General features: G+C 39.1%; 1 protein-coding gene across 3 annotated transcripts in view; it reads left to right on the top strand.

The window, feature by feature from the left end:
* kcnip4a (potassium voltage-gated channel interacting protein 4a) overlaps positions 1-15,104 on the top strand; it is a 148,718-nt gene that overhangs the window by 54,310 nt on the left and 79,304 nt on the right. The gene's annotated exons all lie outside the window — the stretch shown is intronic.

Raw genomic sequence — 15,104 nt, 5'->3', positions numbered from 1 at the left:
GACTGGGAGTGTTGTGCGGATTTCTCGACCCATCAGCAGCCTGGCCAGACTCTCCCTTGTCGGTTCTGTAGGGGTTGAACGGTAACTTAGAAGTGCCTGGTGGGGGTCTTCCTGTTTCAGAATCCATTTTGCAGTCCTCACAGCTCGTTCGGCCATGCCGTTGGATTGTGGGAAATGGGGACTTGAAGTGACATGTTGGAAATCGTACTCTGCTGCAAAGTATTTGAACTGTTCAGCTGTGAATTGGGGTCCATTATCAGTCATTAACTCCTCTGGTATTCCAAAGCGTGTGAAGACACTTTTCAGCTTCTGTATGACTGTTTCTGAGTTTGTCTTTGGCAGTTCCAAGATTTCAAGCCATCTTGAAAAGTAATCAGTCACAATCAGGTAATGACGACCTTTGTGTTTGTACAGGTCAGCAGCAAGCTTCTGCCAAGGTAAGTCAGGTAATGGTGTCGTGAGCAGGGGTTCTCTGTTTTGGCTTGGCCTGTGGATATTGCAGTGTTTGCATGATGACACAAGCTTTTTCACATCACTTGCAATGCCAGGCCACCACACAGCACCTATATAACGCTCTCTGCACTTAGTAAGGCCTTGGTGGCCCTGATGAATCTTCAGGAGCATGTCTCCCTTAATACTTTCAGGGATCACAATCTGCTTGCGTCGTAGCACCAGTCCATTGGCTTCACTGAGTGAGCCACACTTTTTGAAGTATGCACTTGCTTTCACTGGTACGCTCTTCAAATGTTCTGGCCAGCCATTGCGGATATACCTGAGGACACAATGCAGTTCACCATCCGTTCCTGTCTTGTCTTTGATCTGTTCCATGATCGTCTTTCTCATCCTCAGGTCATTCTCCACTGAATCTACGTATGCTTTAACCTCTGCTTCTAGGTCACCCATTGGAATGTCCGCCATGGGGTGCCTAGACAGAGTATCCGCGACTACTAAATGTTTCCCTGGAACATATTCAGCAACTGGATTGAACTTCATTAACCTAATGAGCAAGCACTGACAACGTATGGGTGTGGTGTTGAGGTCTTTTGAATTGATGAGGGTTACTAATGGCTTGTGGTCTGTAAGCAGCTTGTATTTTTCTAGGCCACATAGGTACTGGTAGAAACGCTCGGAGGCCCACACTCCTGCGAGGCACTCTTTTTCAATCTTGACGTACCTCTTTTCAGCATTGGTCAGCGTACGTGAGCAGAATGCCACAGGCTTCAACCGTCCATCATGGTTCTGCATAAGCAATCCTCCGAGCCCATAATTGCTGGCGTCTGTTGGCTTTGCAAGGTCAAAAAACTGTAAGACAGGGGCTGACGAAATTAAGTGCTTTACTTCTGTGAATGCTTGCATTTGTGATGGTCCCCAACACCAGTCACACTCAGACTTAAGCAGTCCATTGAGGGGCTGCAACACGGTTCGGTAGGTATCACCCGATGTAGTTAATCATCCCCAGCAGCCGTCTCAACTCACTGATGTTTTGGGGCAGATCCATAGCTGTGATTGCCTTGACCCTCTCTGGGCTTGGGGGCGATGCCGTGCTTGGTCACCACCTGTCCTAGGAAGTTCAGGTCTGGCTGGCTAAGCCGACATTTATCCTTATTGAGCCTCAGTCCAGAGGCTCGTATGGTCTCCATGACCCTCTTAAGTCATCATGTATTTCCTGTGTTTCTCTGATGTGATGCCGAAAGGAAACCTTTTAAAACAATATCTACCTAGCGGTGTGGTCAGGCGTGTGCTCTATTCCTCTAGGGATATTTGCCAAAATCCACTTTCTGCGTCTAAACTAGAGAACACTGTGCTCTTGGCTAGCTTGGGGAGTATATCGTCCAAAGTGGGCAAGATGAACTTCTCGCGTTTCACATTCTCATTAAGTCTTTTCAAGTCCACACAGATTCTTATTTTTATATATTTTTTTTATTACCGGAACCATGGGTGCGCACCATTCGGTTGGGTCTGTTACTTTTTCTATTATGCCCATTGACTCCATCCTTTTTAGCTCCTCTTCTACTTTAGGGAGTAAGGGAATAGGAACCTGTCGTGGTGCAGCTACGCTGTATGGTTGTGCGCCATCTTTTAAGGTGATTGTCACTGGATCTCGTTTTAGCGTGCCCACACCACTAAACATACTGACTTCGTCAATGCGCTTAATTAAGCCTAGTTTGGTTGCCACTGTTCAACTTAGGAGGTTTTCTCCACTAGTTTTGACTACTACGACACGAAAGCAGCAATTTCGTAGCTGGCCATTGACATGGGCTTTAATTTTCGCTAAAAATTGCCCCCTCGTGGCCACAACGCCGCCTGGACTTTGAAGAGTGTTTTTCACTGCACTAGTGTTTCATAGGTAGCCTCAGACATCACTGAGGTGTCGGCACCGGAGTCGATTTTAAATGAGACTGGCGTATGTGCTAAGGTTAGAGTGGTGCGCCATGGTGGTTCATCCTCTGCTAACAATGCACCCATGCTTTGTTTCTGCTCAACTGATCCTAAGAACATGCATTCGTCCTCATCAGCTTCAGTTATCTCCTGTACTGCTGCTTTTGAGTGACACACTGCTGCAAAGTGTCCAACTTTATTACATTTCATGCATTTTTTTCCTTTTGCAGGACACTGTTCAGTGTCATCATGATTTCGTCCACATCTTGTGCATGTTCCTTTTCTTGTCTTTTTGTGCATTTTTGCTAAGTTGCCAGTTCTCTTGTATTCTTTCTTTTTAACTGATTTTACATTATCCACATGCTCCGCACTCTTTACTCCCTCTGTGTTCTGAGATTTTATTAATTCACAATGTCTGGCCATTTCGATGGCAGTGCGCAATGTTAGGTCACTTTTCATTTGCAGTTTTTGTGACACTTGCTTATCACGAATTCCAATGACTATGCAGTCGCGCATCTGCTCTTCTTTTTGTGCACCAAAATTAGTTTTCAGCTAACTCGTACAGCTGCCTGATGAATGCTTCCACACTTTCGCCGGGAAGTTGAACTCTCAAATGGAGCTTAGTACGTTCATAGATAACGTTGCGTTTCGTTATGGAACGTAAACGACTTGAATATGTGCTCAGCCTCCGCTCCCATCGAATAAATCAGGGCATTTACCTGCACTACTTCATCCTCCTCCGTAAGCAGTGATGCGACTCGATATCTGGCAAACCTCTGTTTCCAGTCCAGCCACGCTTCGGGCTTGGAAAAGTCAAACTGCTCGGGCGGGGTGAACTTTGCCATGGCGATGCACACTTCAGTTCTCGCAACAACTCGCGTTCGAAATTTCGTCTTCTTAGGTTTTTTGCTTCTGACACCATGTGGCGTTTGTCGCCGATATTAACAACACAAGTCGTCAGGCTTTTTGTTGAACAATGCACGTCCCTTTTATTAAACACATGTAAGGAGCATCTCCAAAACAAAACCGGAATTTTTTCCCGCATTGCACATGCGCGGTAGCCAATTAAGTCAACTTAAACAATTCCATTCCACATGACAGCTTCTGTTGTAGAAGTGCCATTTTGTTGTATTGTACTTTGAAGATTAACCGTGTTGTAGAAGCACCATTTTGTTCATTCTTACATCAGTGCTTGAATGATCTTGTAACGTGTTTGTACGTAAGAACATTTTTTATTTAACGTTTGATAGACACGTATAGACACATTCAGACACTAGACACAGTTAGACCAATTTCATTGAATCTACAAATAGTTTGCCTTCGTGTTTCCACCAGAGCATGATTCAATAAACAATTATCATAAAATTGAAACTGCTGGTTTTTTTTTTATTCTGACAGAATTGAAATTACTATTACTCAAAAATTTAAGGTAACAATTTGCATGGATATTTCTGAGTAGACTGAAAGCAAAATAAATAAGATAAAACAGCTTAAATTAACTAATTTAACCACATAATATCATTAAGTTTGCTCAACTTAATTAAGCTTTTAGAGGAATTCAAATCATTTTGGTTGTGCTAAACAAATTGAGTTGGGCTAACTAGAAAAGTCTCACAATATTTACTCAAAAATTTTTTTTAAGTTGAGCCAGTGTATTATTTTTTAGAGTGCAATAATAGCATCAGCACTGATTGTACTGAATTTATTCACTCTGTGTCTTCTGCAGCCAAATTTGAATTCAGGGTTTCTTTTGTGACTAGATTTCATTATAGCCAGTTTCCACATTGATAGAGTTTCAAATGAGCCCATTGTGCTCCTATTCCTAAACTGCATAATGCCAGTGGTTTGGAATTGATCACAGAACAGATGCAGAATGACAGATGCAGGCATGGGTGAAGACTGCACAAGCTAGATTTTCCCATAGAAACAATTACATTTGTGAGGCTGTATTGAATAACCATGAAGTATTTGCTGTAAAAATACTCACTGTTCGAAAAGAGTCATTAGTAGTTATTAGATATTAGTTAATAGTCTGTGTACAGAGTTCACATTCACTGTATGAATATTAACCAAAAAAGATGTCCTTTTCTTGTGAATTACCTTTATCTTAAATTTCTTCTATTCTGTGGTTGATGACCCTTCAATCTGATAACTCCATCCATTTCCTCATCTCTCATGTTCCCATCTTCTCACTACCAAGGCTGCACATTTTATGGATTCTCACATTGCCAGACAGAACCAAGAAATATTATAAAACATATAGCCCAAGGTCAGTCGAGATCATGGTTTAAAGTGTCAATAAAATGCTGCATTTTCCCATGATGTTTTATCCTTACGCTGTCTAAAAGTCTGACAAGCTTTTCCTTCTGGCCCATGACTTACAAATAAACAGTGCTGATAAATGGACCGCATCTATGGATGCAGAGCATCTTGTGCCCTCATACACATGAGATGAATGGTCATGTAGGGAAACATTCAGAGAGCTCCTGAGCTCTGCAACTTATTTATCAGTTAAAGAACATACAGAAGATACAAGACTGATTTGCTTTCTTGTCAGTAATCCCCACCACAACATGAAATGTATACATATAAGGAATACTATTATACTGTATACACAGTTCATCTTGTGCTGTGACTTATTTTTCAGGTCCACTGTCTTTGTATTGGTTACACTTATTGATTGTTTTTGACATACTCAATAACTCATCATACTCAAGCTGGTGTAGAAGGTGCCACTTTTGTTGTCATTAATCCCTATAGCAACATGAAATGTATACATAAAAGGAATATTGTTATACTGTATACACAATTCATCTTGTGCTGTGACTTATTCTTCAGGTCCACTGTCTGCACTGATTATACTTTTCAATTGTTTTTGACATAATCAATTGCTCATCATTTTGTTGGCTAAACGTAATTGATCAAATGCATAAATAAACCAGAGCATTAGTTTAATTAATATTAATAAGCACCATCATTTGTTTCTGATCTGCATTCCTTAGGTCAACCTCGTGAATTATTAAAAATGCACAATACAATGTACAGCTTGGCATTTTGTATGTTTGCTTGAATATTTAAACTCTAGGTATGAATAAAAACAACACTCAAATAACATTGAAAGTGTTTTAAGACACAATTTGTAAGTTAATATTAAACATATAACATGCGTAGCCTGTATCATCTTTATGAAACACATTTACCTTTGTGTGTTGAACACATCCATCTGCATTAACCCGGCGTGCTGCTGAACTGTCACTGTCCCTGCCAGCATGCATGCTTTTACTGAAAAAGTGATCAAGCTTCAGGTATCAAGACTGAACCAAATTAATTAGATGGTGCTAAAGGTGTATGCATACTTACAAAAGGCAAAGTTTAATCACTGTATAGCTTTTTGCTGCAAGATGAATACTAAAATGTTAGTCAATTTTTTAATGTAATACTTTAAAGCTACAATGAAAACCTTTTTTAATGTTTCAATTCTCTTGTGGGCCCAGGTGTGCCATGCGTTGTAAAAGTCTCTAAAGGGATGTTTATTAAATATATATTTGAATAAAAAAGGTTAGATAACATTGTTACTATTATAAGGACCCCACTGATAATTTTTCACTGATCATATTAAAGTAGGTAGAACATGAGACTCTTAATCTCAGGATCATGGATTTGGGTCCCGTACTGGGTGCCAAACCCAGCCACGGGGGATGCACAAGCTAGTGCACTCTCAGTGCCGGTCCCTGGCCAGGATAAAATGTAAGGTTGTGTCAGGAAGGACATCCAGTGTAAAACCTATGCCAAATCAAATATGTGGATCATAAACCGGATTTCCATAATGGAGATGGATGATCTGCTGTGGCAACTCCTAATGGGAACAGCCAGAATAAGTATTTTATATCAAATTAGCTTAACATATACCTTATTAAATATATTTGTTCATCAGTAGCTAATTTGATGCTATTTGTAGGAACTGCATGGCTGTGTAACTTGGCTACAGTCTCCATGTGGAAACTGGGACATGGGGAGGAGTGCTAGCACCCTAAGTGCTCAGTTACAGGGTTGAAAGATATACAGATGTTTAAGTCAAGATACAGTTTTTAAGTCATCTCTGGGGGAAAGGGTTTCCCTTGGGCACCTGAGCTGGGATATAAATAGGTAAGCAGTCCAGCCTGTCAGTCCTCACCATGGCCTGACTATGAAATTTGTGCTAATGTAACGGATATACCTGATTAACCATCTGAGTGATGGCTGTTCTTCAGACTGTACTTGAAGAGAGTGTTTATTGATGCTCTCACCATGTTCTTGTTTTTCATGTCCATCTTTACACTAAGAATACAAATTAATCTGAGAAAAAGACAGAGCCAATAGAAAGGCACTTTGCCAGTCCTTCTAAGCTTGCTTTGTGCACATGGATATTATCAGGTTGGATCCTGTTTGAGCCCTTAATTCCAATGAAGGGAAATCTTAATGTTACAGCATACCAAAACATTCTAGACAATTATGTGCTTCCAAGAAGAAGTTTAAAAATGCACTTTAACTCATATAAAGTAATATTTTTGTAATAGAGCAATAGCTTATCAAACTGGTATTTCAGTATGTGATGTTCAAACTGGTAAAAATGTTAGAAGAAACTGGACATGTTGAAAAGGCAGAAAATACAGCGAATTACACCAAAAAAAGTTGCCTCCATCTGATGAACAATACTTAAACACTATTTCTCCGAGTGACTGAAGGAATCTAGTAAAATGCTTCGCATCTGGCAAAAAAAAATTCCAGAAAGGCAATGCAAAAGAAGCTACATTATTCAAAGAGTTTTCACAGCTCTGGTGCGAATCACTGGAATCATGAATGCTATGAAAAATAAACATATTCTTCATGCTGTACCTGTAGAAAAACAACCAAAACTTTCTTTCACGATAGTTTTCACTGTTTGGAAATAATACAGAACTACTTTAACTGTGCATTCTAGGGAAAGCAACATAACTATGTTTAAAAAATACTGCACTAATGATTCCTAATCTGAACATGCATCAGACTTTTCCCTCAAGCAAATGTATCTAATAAGTGTGGCCACCCCTGCCCAAATGACATATTTTGTTGATTTTTGAAGTGAAAATAAGTAAACAGCTAAATTACCATTTCTCTGCAAAAAATAGTAATTGTGGCTTGTGCAAAAAAGATTGTACACCCTAGTAAGTACTTAGTAACACCTCCTTTGGCATATATCACAGCTTTCAAAGAGTTTTTTTTGTAGCCAGCTAGGAGTCTTTCTATTCTTGTTTAATGTATTTTCACCCTTTATTCCTTGCAGAATGTTTCTAGTTCTGAGATATTTATGGGCTGTTTTGCATGCACAGCATGTTTAAGATCTACCCACATATTTTCAGTGATGTTCAAGTTCGTATCCCAGGTTAGAGTTTTCCCTGCTCCCAACACGCCTGATTCAAATAATAAGCTAATTAAGAGTAACACTAAAATGTGCAGGACAGTAGGTACTCCAAGACCAGTGTTGGGAACCTGGACTAGAGTTATTGGACTGTGAATGCCATTCCAAAAGCTTCAGCTTGCTTGTTAGTTAAAGTTCATGGTGGCTTTTGAGCTATGTTTTGGATTATTGTTCTGTTATACAAGCCAATCTCTTTTTAGCTTCAGTGTTTTGAATGAAGTCCACAGCACTTGTTTCCAAATTGCCTCTGGCTTATCTAGATATTGTTTTGCATAGATCAGACATTAACTTTTGTGATGAGGTCGCACATAAGGTTTCCTTCTGATGACTCTTCCATGCAGATCATGTTTGCACAAGCAATGGTGCAAATTAGAACAGTGCACCAGCACTCTTGTGTCAGCTAATCCTTCCTGCATGTCCTTTGTGTCTTATGGGGGTTTTGCTTTGCCTTTCTGCCCAGCATACAGGCAGTTCAATCAGAAGAAATTTCTTGATCTTCCAGATCAAGATCTTGGTTTGACTTCCACACTTGATCTTAACTGCCATTTCATAATGACATTTCAGATAGTGGACGTTGGGAGCTGGAAACACTTTGTAAGCCTTTCTCTTCTTTGCAGGCATCAACTCATTTTCAAGTTATAATCAGGGTTGCCAGGGTCATGGTTTATATGCCAAATTGAGCAAGCTTTGGAACAATGTTGCGGGTGGAAAAAGCAAGTCTACAGGTGACTTTTTTGGTGGGCTAGTTTAAAAATATTTCACGGCCATCAAGTTCTTGTTTTAAAGAAAATAATCATAATTACATCTAATACATTTCCACAAATAAAGGAACATGTAAGTTTGGACAGTCTATTACGTACAGAACTATTTCTGTTGTAAGTTATATTGTAAAGATTGGGAGTGGTGTGGAGTGTCCATGCTAGGCGATGACTAAAAGGCATACTGCGGATATTGCAAATAAAAAATTCTTGTGCACCATGGTGAACTCCATGAACCCATGCAAGGACTAAGAAAACAAAGAAAAAAATTCTTTCCCTTTTCCAATGCCTGATTTCTTTTGGCTAGTTTTGGGTGTTTATGTGCAGCTTTTGAGATGTAGCTGTGCTGGAAATTTTGCTGAGGTCTCACAATACTGGTTATAATTTTGACCCCAGCTCTACTCCCCAAAATACCAGCAATGTGCAAGAAATGCTGCAAATGCATTTGCAAGGCACAAGCCATTGTGACTTCACATTACCACATATGCACACAAATGGGATTGACAGAATTTGTAACATTTAATTATTTTTATATATTTTTTATATATTTATACTTTAATTTTTTTTACTCTGTAGCACTGTGCATTGTACCTTATAATGTAATTGAATCTGTGCAGTTTGGAAAGCAAGTAAAGTTTTGTTGTTTAGGTCACTGTTCGGCAAGTTTTCATTTTACCTTTTGACCCAGTTCTTGGCTAAACTCTGACACAGCAGTCTAGCCTACCAGTCTTTGATGATCACTCAACAAGGTCTCTGGTCTACAGGACCTCAAATAAAATATAAATTGTGCTTATTTTACTCGAAAATGAGTGGTATAATTTCATGTAAGTGAGGATTATTCACCATAAGAAACATGTAAATCTTGTGATAATGGCTAGAAATGGGGTTGATTAAATATGTAACACAACAATGGGTAATTATTTTAAAATGCTTTATACAGTTTAAGGGGCCCAGTTAATTTGGACCGATAACACCAAAGATAGAAGCCTGACTCGACGCAACACAAGGATTAGGTACAAAAGCTGAATAAAGGCATAACACACACACACTTTTTGGTGTAGTGGCAGCTGGTGTTATAGGTGTCCTTTCCTTTTCATTTTCTCACTTTACCTCAGCCTATATCTCCATATACTGTATTTTCAGTGTTCCAGTTATTGTGTGTCTTGTATAGTTTTTGCCACAAAGAAAAAGCCTCATATCACTGTGAAGAACCTTCACCAGTATAAAAGAACTTGCCCATAGGTAGATCTGAAATGGACCCTGTCTAGTGTCCTTTGACTCAAATGTAAACAAGAAAAAAGCTTTCTGTTTAAAACCTAGTGCCTCAGGTGCACTGTGTCCCAGAGAACTGGAAAATAATCCAAGCTTGCAAGTTCTTTGTTGATTCAGTTAAAATCCATTACACTTTGAGCTCAGGCAGAGATCTTAGTCTCTGACACCCTTTATACGATCAAATTGAAATAATCTAAAGTTTCCTGCTTGCCTGTGGATATTGAATTTCACCACTTTACTCTGATTTGAGCAAGGGCCAAGGGCTTTGTAATAAAATATATTTCCAAGAGACAGATTGTTGGTGAAACCACCTGTCACAGCGACTCAGAGGTCTGTGTGTGATGAAATGTTTTGCTTGAGAATATAGTATTATTTCTGGTGTAAAGGTAATGCAGTGTTGGTTTGTGCCAGAAGCTGTCAAACTCTCAGTTCCAAACACTGAATAAACCTGCCTTATACTGCCCCTGTGTGGTAACTCACAGAACTGTCAAATTGGCTACCTGTACTTCTCCAGCAAGTGGTGCTGTCACTGTCATGCCATTTTTCCATCTCCTATGAAAGCCAACAAGCACTGACCTTGTGATAATCTTTTATTCACACTTCTCTGTTGTTAAATAATTATTGAACTTAATTAATGTGAAATGTTGACATTCACCAAACTGTCTCAGTTTAGTGTAGTGTAGTGGTTACAAAAATCTCACCTTAACTTTTATGTCCTGTTTGGGTCAAGATGATCCATGTACATCATTACTAAAAGTGTAACAATTCTAGAAATCAATTTTTCTAGCATGAGGCTAAGCCCAATTTCTGTAACGAACATGAACAAACATTTTTAAAAATCCTACTTGTATTACGGAGATAATCTCACTCTCTCACTCACTCACTAGCTCACTTTCAGCATCCGATTTATCCTGGTCAGGTTTGTGGTGGATCTGGAACCCATCCTGGGAACTCTGCGCTTGAGGCAGGAATGGATGGGAAGCCAGTCCATTGCAGTACAGAGCTTATGTTCTTGATAATTTGGAGAGTAACAAGGTGAATGAAGGTTATGGCCGACACAGCGGATCACCCGCCCACATTTTTTTTATTCTGGCACAAGTTTTATGCCGGATGCCCTTCCTGACGCACAACTCCCCATTTTCTGGGCTTGGGACCGGCACTAAGAGGGCAGCAGCTCATACAACCCTCCAGTGGCTGGGGTTGGTTCCCTGATCGGGAATAAAACCCAGGCCGGGGTAGTGAGAGCAAAGTTATCATATAAAAGTGCTAAACAGATGGTATTTGTAAAATGTAACCTAAAATGTGATGTTATTGGCTATATGTACCATTCTTTCCATATATTACAGGAATTTGGGGGTTCCATCTGCATTAACACGTTTCATTATTTAGGTTAAAGAGAATGATCTATCCAGTTCAACTTTCCCCAACCAGATGTTTTTGCATGTTTGCTTTTCCTTCTGTGTGAATCAATCTAAACATCAGATGCTGAGCTTTGCTGATGCTGCAGTTCAACCAGTGTATGTGAATATTTTACACAACGCATTTAGCAGTTTTACTTTTACTTGAATATTATTTGAATTTTAGATCAAAAGAAGCTATTTACACAGGAGGCATTATATGGCCAGATACCTCCTTCTCTGGCATCCATCAGTATGTCCTGCTGCTTTTTCTCTGCTTACCTGGGAACAGATCCAGTTAGTGACTATAACAAACACATTAGGTTTATCTGTCTGAAAACACTTGTAATTTCAGAAACTAACAAATGCTTTTAAACCTTAAATACATTGCAAGACTGCAGTAGATGTATGCCTCATTTTTCTGTCTTTTGTTGATCTTGTAGTAGCACTTTCAGTAATCCCTGCTCTGCCCAAACACTTGTTTGTTTAATCGAAGGAAATACCTGTTTATATATGGGATTAGATAAGTTATGATACAAAAAGAGCAGATTGCAAACTCTGGGTATGCAGTAAATTAGAATAGAAGTTCAGTACTTCAGTTGAGAGCATTCTCATACACTATATGGCAAAAGTATGTGGACACCTGACCATCACACCCATATGTGGTTCTTCCCCAAACTGTTGCCACAAAGTTGGAAGCATACAATTGTATATAATGTCTTTGTATGCTGTTGCATTAAGATTTTCCTTCATTGGAACTAAGGAGCCCAAACCTGTTCCAGCAGGACAATGTCCCTGACTACAAAGTGAGCTCCATGAAGACACGGTTTGCCAAGGTTTGTATGGAAGAACTCAAGTGGCCTGAACAGAGCCCTGACCTCAACCCCGCCTCAAAAACATTGTGATGAACTGGAACACAGACGGCACCCCAGTCCTCCTCGCCCGACATCAGTGCCTGACCTCACTAATGGGCATAAATCTCCACAGCCACAATCCAAAAAGTCTTCCCAGAAGAGTGAAGGCTGTTACAACACCAAAGGGCGACTAAATCTGAAGTGGGATGTTCAACAAGCACCTGTGGGTGTGATGGTCAGACGTCCTTTTGGCCATATAGTGTAGTTTTATAACATTACACTGTAGGATTGTACAGTGCATTGGTTGTCACAATATAAGCTTTGCAATACTGATATCGCAGAAACCTGCAGTATGAAAATTAACACTGACAAAAAAAAAAAATCAGAGGTTCAAAGTTATTTGTAATAAATAGTGGCATTGGTTTTTAACAGAATTCCTGAGCAATTATTCACTTGGCAGAGTGACTTGGAATTGAGCTGAGCACATCAAAGGTCTTGTTCAAGAACCTAACTGTGGAAGTTTGGCAGTGCTGGGATTTGAGCTCAGAACCTTCTGATCATTAGCACTGAGCCAACACTGCCCATTTTGTATCTACTGTATAACAAGGCTAGATTAGGACAGAAGTAATCAAACTTTAATGGAGAACAAATGTGAACTAGAAATGGCAAATAAATTACACATAAACTGTGAAAGCATTTAGATTCAATGTGAGAACAATAATCAATGCTATGACAGACTGGAACACACTAGAATGAAATATTGCAATGATCACTGGCATGAAAATGAGAAAATGGTAGCATGAGAGCACATGAAAAGTGCAATTCTGTGTGATGACCTACTGAAGGTGAAAGTGCTAGCTGGGAAACAAGATGCATGTATTAATAATTGGGCAAGCCAAGACACTGGCCATGCACTGTGGATGGCGAGGCTGATGTTGAGCAAGGCTTTTGCCTAGGGATGCACAATATATTGTTTTTTAATACGTATGTCATTACTGAGAATACTATCAAACCATAAATTTATTATTGTGTTCTGTGGCCATCCCATCCAGTTTCAGATACATATTGTATCTTTAGGCACTTTGAGAAATTGTGCTATTAGCAAGAAATTAAATACACATATAAATTTTAGCCAAATAAATATAATTCATTATTTAGCTGTGACACATCATGATTGTGTTTGAATATCATGAAGGGTTTATTGTAATGTGCTGCAATATAATATGCCATTTTGTCTATGCCCTGGAGCCCTAGTGAATAACTGATCATAAGCTTCAGTTGGTTTGCCTTAAAAAGTACAACATTATAAAGCAAAGTACAACATTGTAAATCAGTCATCTGTATTTTAACCCTTTCACAGGCAAAATATTTTTATGTTAATTCTTACTGATTGGACCACATTCAACAGAATTTCATTGATTTTTTATTTTTTTTTTAATTTACCCTTTACATTAGGAGTTATGGACGTCTACAAGCCGGTTGAGTTGCCTGCTTACAGTAACAGTAGACGTTCCTATTGAGCACAATGGAGCAGTAGTATGGCTTTACTTTTACAGCTACAAATTTAATGAATTTTGATTGTAAACTTTTACAAGTGCTTAGATATGAAATTACAATCACACACCCTGGACAGGACAAAACCATGACTATCAGATTCTATAAAAAAAAAAAAAGACAAACAAATGCAACAAAATAAAAATATATTCTGCATAGTTTAGTAAAAGGCTCACAGAAGTTTAACCCATAGCCACTCAGTTTGTGAGCTTGTATAGTTTGTCACATATTTCTTTTTGTTAAATATGGGAAATAAACCCTGACTGAGATTCATGAGTGCAGGTTCCTCACAGCCGACTGGCAGCAGACAGTGAACTCCTGCTAAGTCACTTCACTTTTGCGACTGTTAGCGACAGTTTAGTGGCCATGTGGTAACATGTTTTAACACAACTTGCACATAAATACAGGGGCATGACTGTAATATTATACCTTCACAAGGTCAAGAGTGGAAGGTCAAAAATTAGGATGTGTTTTATCTTTTTAATAACTTTTAACATTTTAGTTTGGTAACTTGATGAATGAACATATTATGTCAGAAACACTCACTGTAATCCCTTGAGATAAAGGGAGAAGTTGGAGACAAATTTATAATCAATATATATTGGAATTACAATGATAAATGTGTGTAACCGTGTGGTTGAGCCATCTGTTAAAGGTTTAAACTTGAAACACTGCAAGATCAAAAGCATCAAATGGCTATAAAAATACTACTGTATCTAGTCTTGTCATGTTCCTACCATCATTATTCAGATGAAGTGATGACTGATTACAGCTGTAGCAGGAAGCTGGTTAAAGGAGGTGCTTTTTTCTGTGTTTCTGGGGTCCCTGGGAATAATTGCCCAGTGACTAAGCCTTCCCAAGAGCCTATTTCCATTCCAGAAAAACTGGGACTTGATGGCTCTCTTTGCTTAATTTGCACAGAGTCACTGGTTTTGTAGTCTGCTGTGTGGGTGGAAGAGTGTTGTATAATTATTTTGCATGTGTGTAAGAGAGAGCGAAGGAGGGAGCCTGTGTGAAGTTCATGATAAGCTTACCTAAGATTGAATTAAGCTCATATTAACCTCTGGAAGGTCTAGATTTGGGTTGGGTTTCTCTGGTTATAATCCAAGGCATTCATCTTTGTATTGTATTCAATCTGAAGTGTTCCTAGAAATCAACAAGGTGCAGTGAAGCATTATCTTCACTTTTCGCTTTTTCTGTGAACACAGTACACACAAACACACTTCTGAGAAAGCCCATGTGGTGATCTCATCCTGCATATCATTCTGTATTCCTTCTAAGCTCCCTGAAATTATACATACTACCTTGTGATTGCAAGATTGTAATTACTAGACCACTGAGGCATTTGTGATTAGGAATAAGTAGCATTTACGTTCCTGAATCATTACAATCTTGATTAAAAAAACAGTGCTGTATTAGAAACTTGGCTGGAGTCATTTTAGAGATCCCAGAG

This window comes from Pangasianodon hypophthalmus, chromosome 4 (genome assembly GCF_027358585.1).
Source record: "Pangasianodon hypophthalmus isolate fPanHyp1 chromosome 4, fPanHyp1.pri, whole genome shotgun sequence".
In the NCBI taxonomy this organism is placed as follows: Eukaryota; Metazoa; Chordata; class Actinopteri; order Siluriformes; family Pangasiidae; genus Pangasianodon; species Pangasianodon hypophthalmus.
Note: the sequence above shows the minus strand (reverse complement) of the source record. Positions and strands in the feature narration are given on the sequence as shown.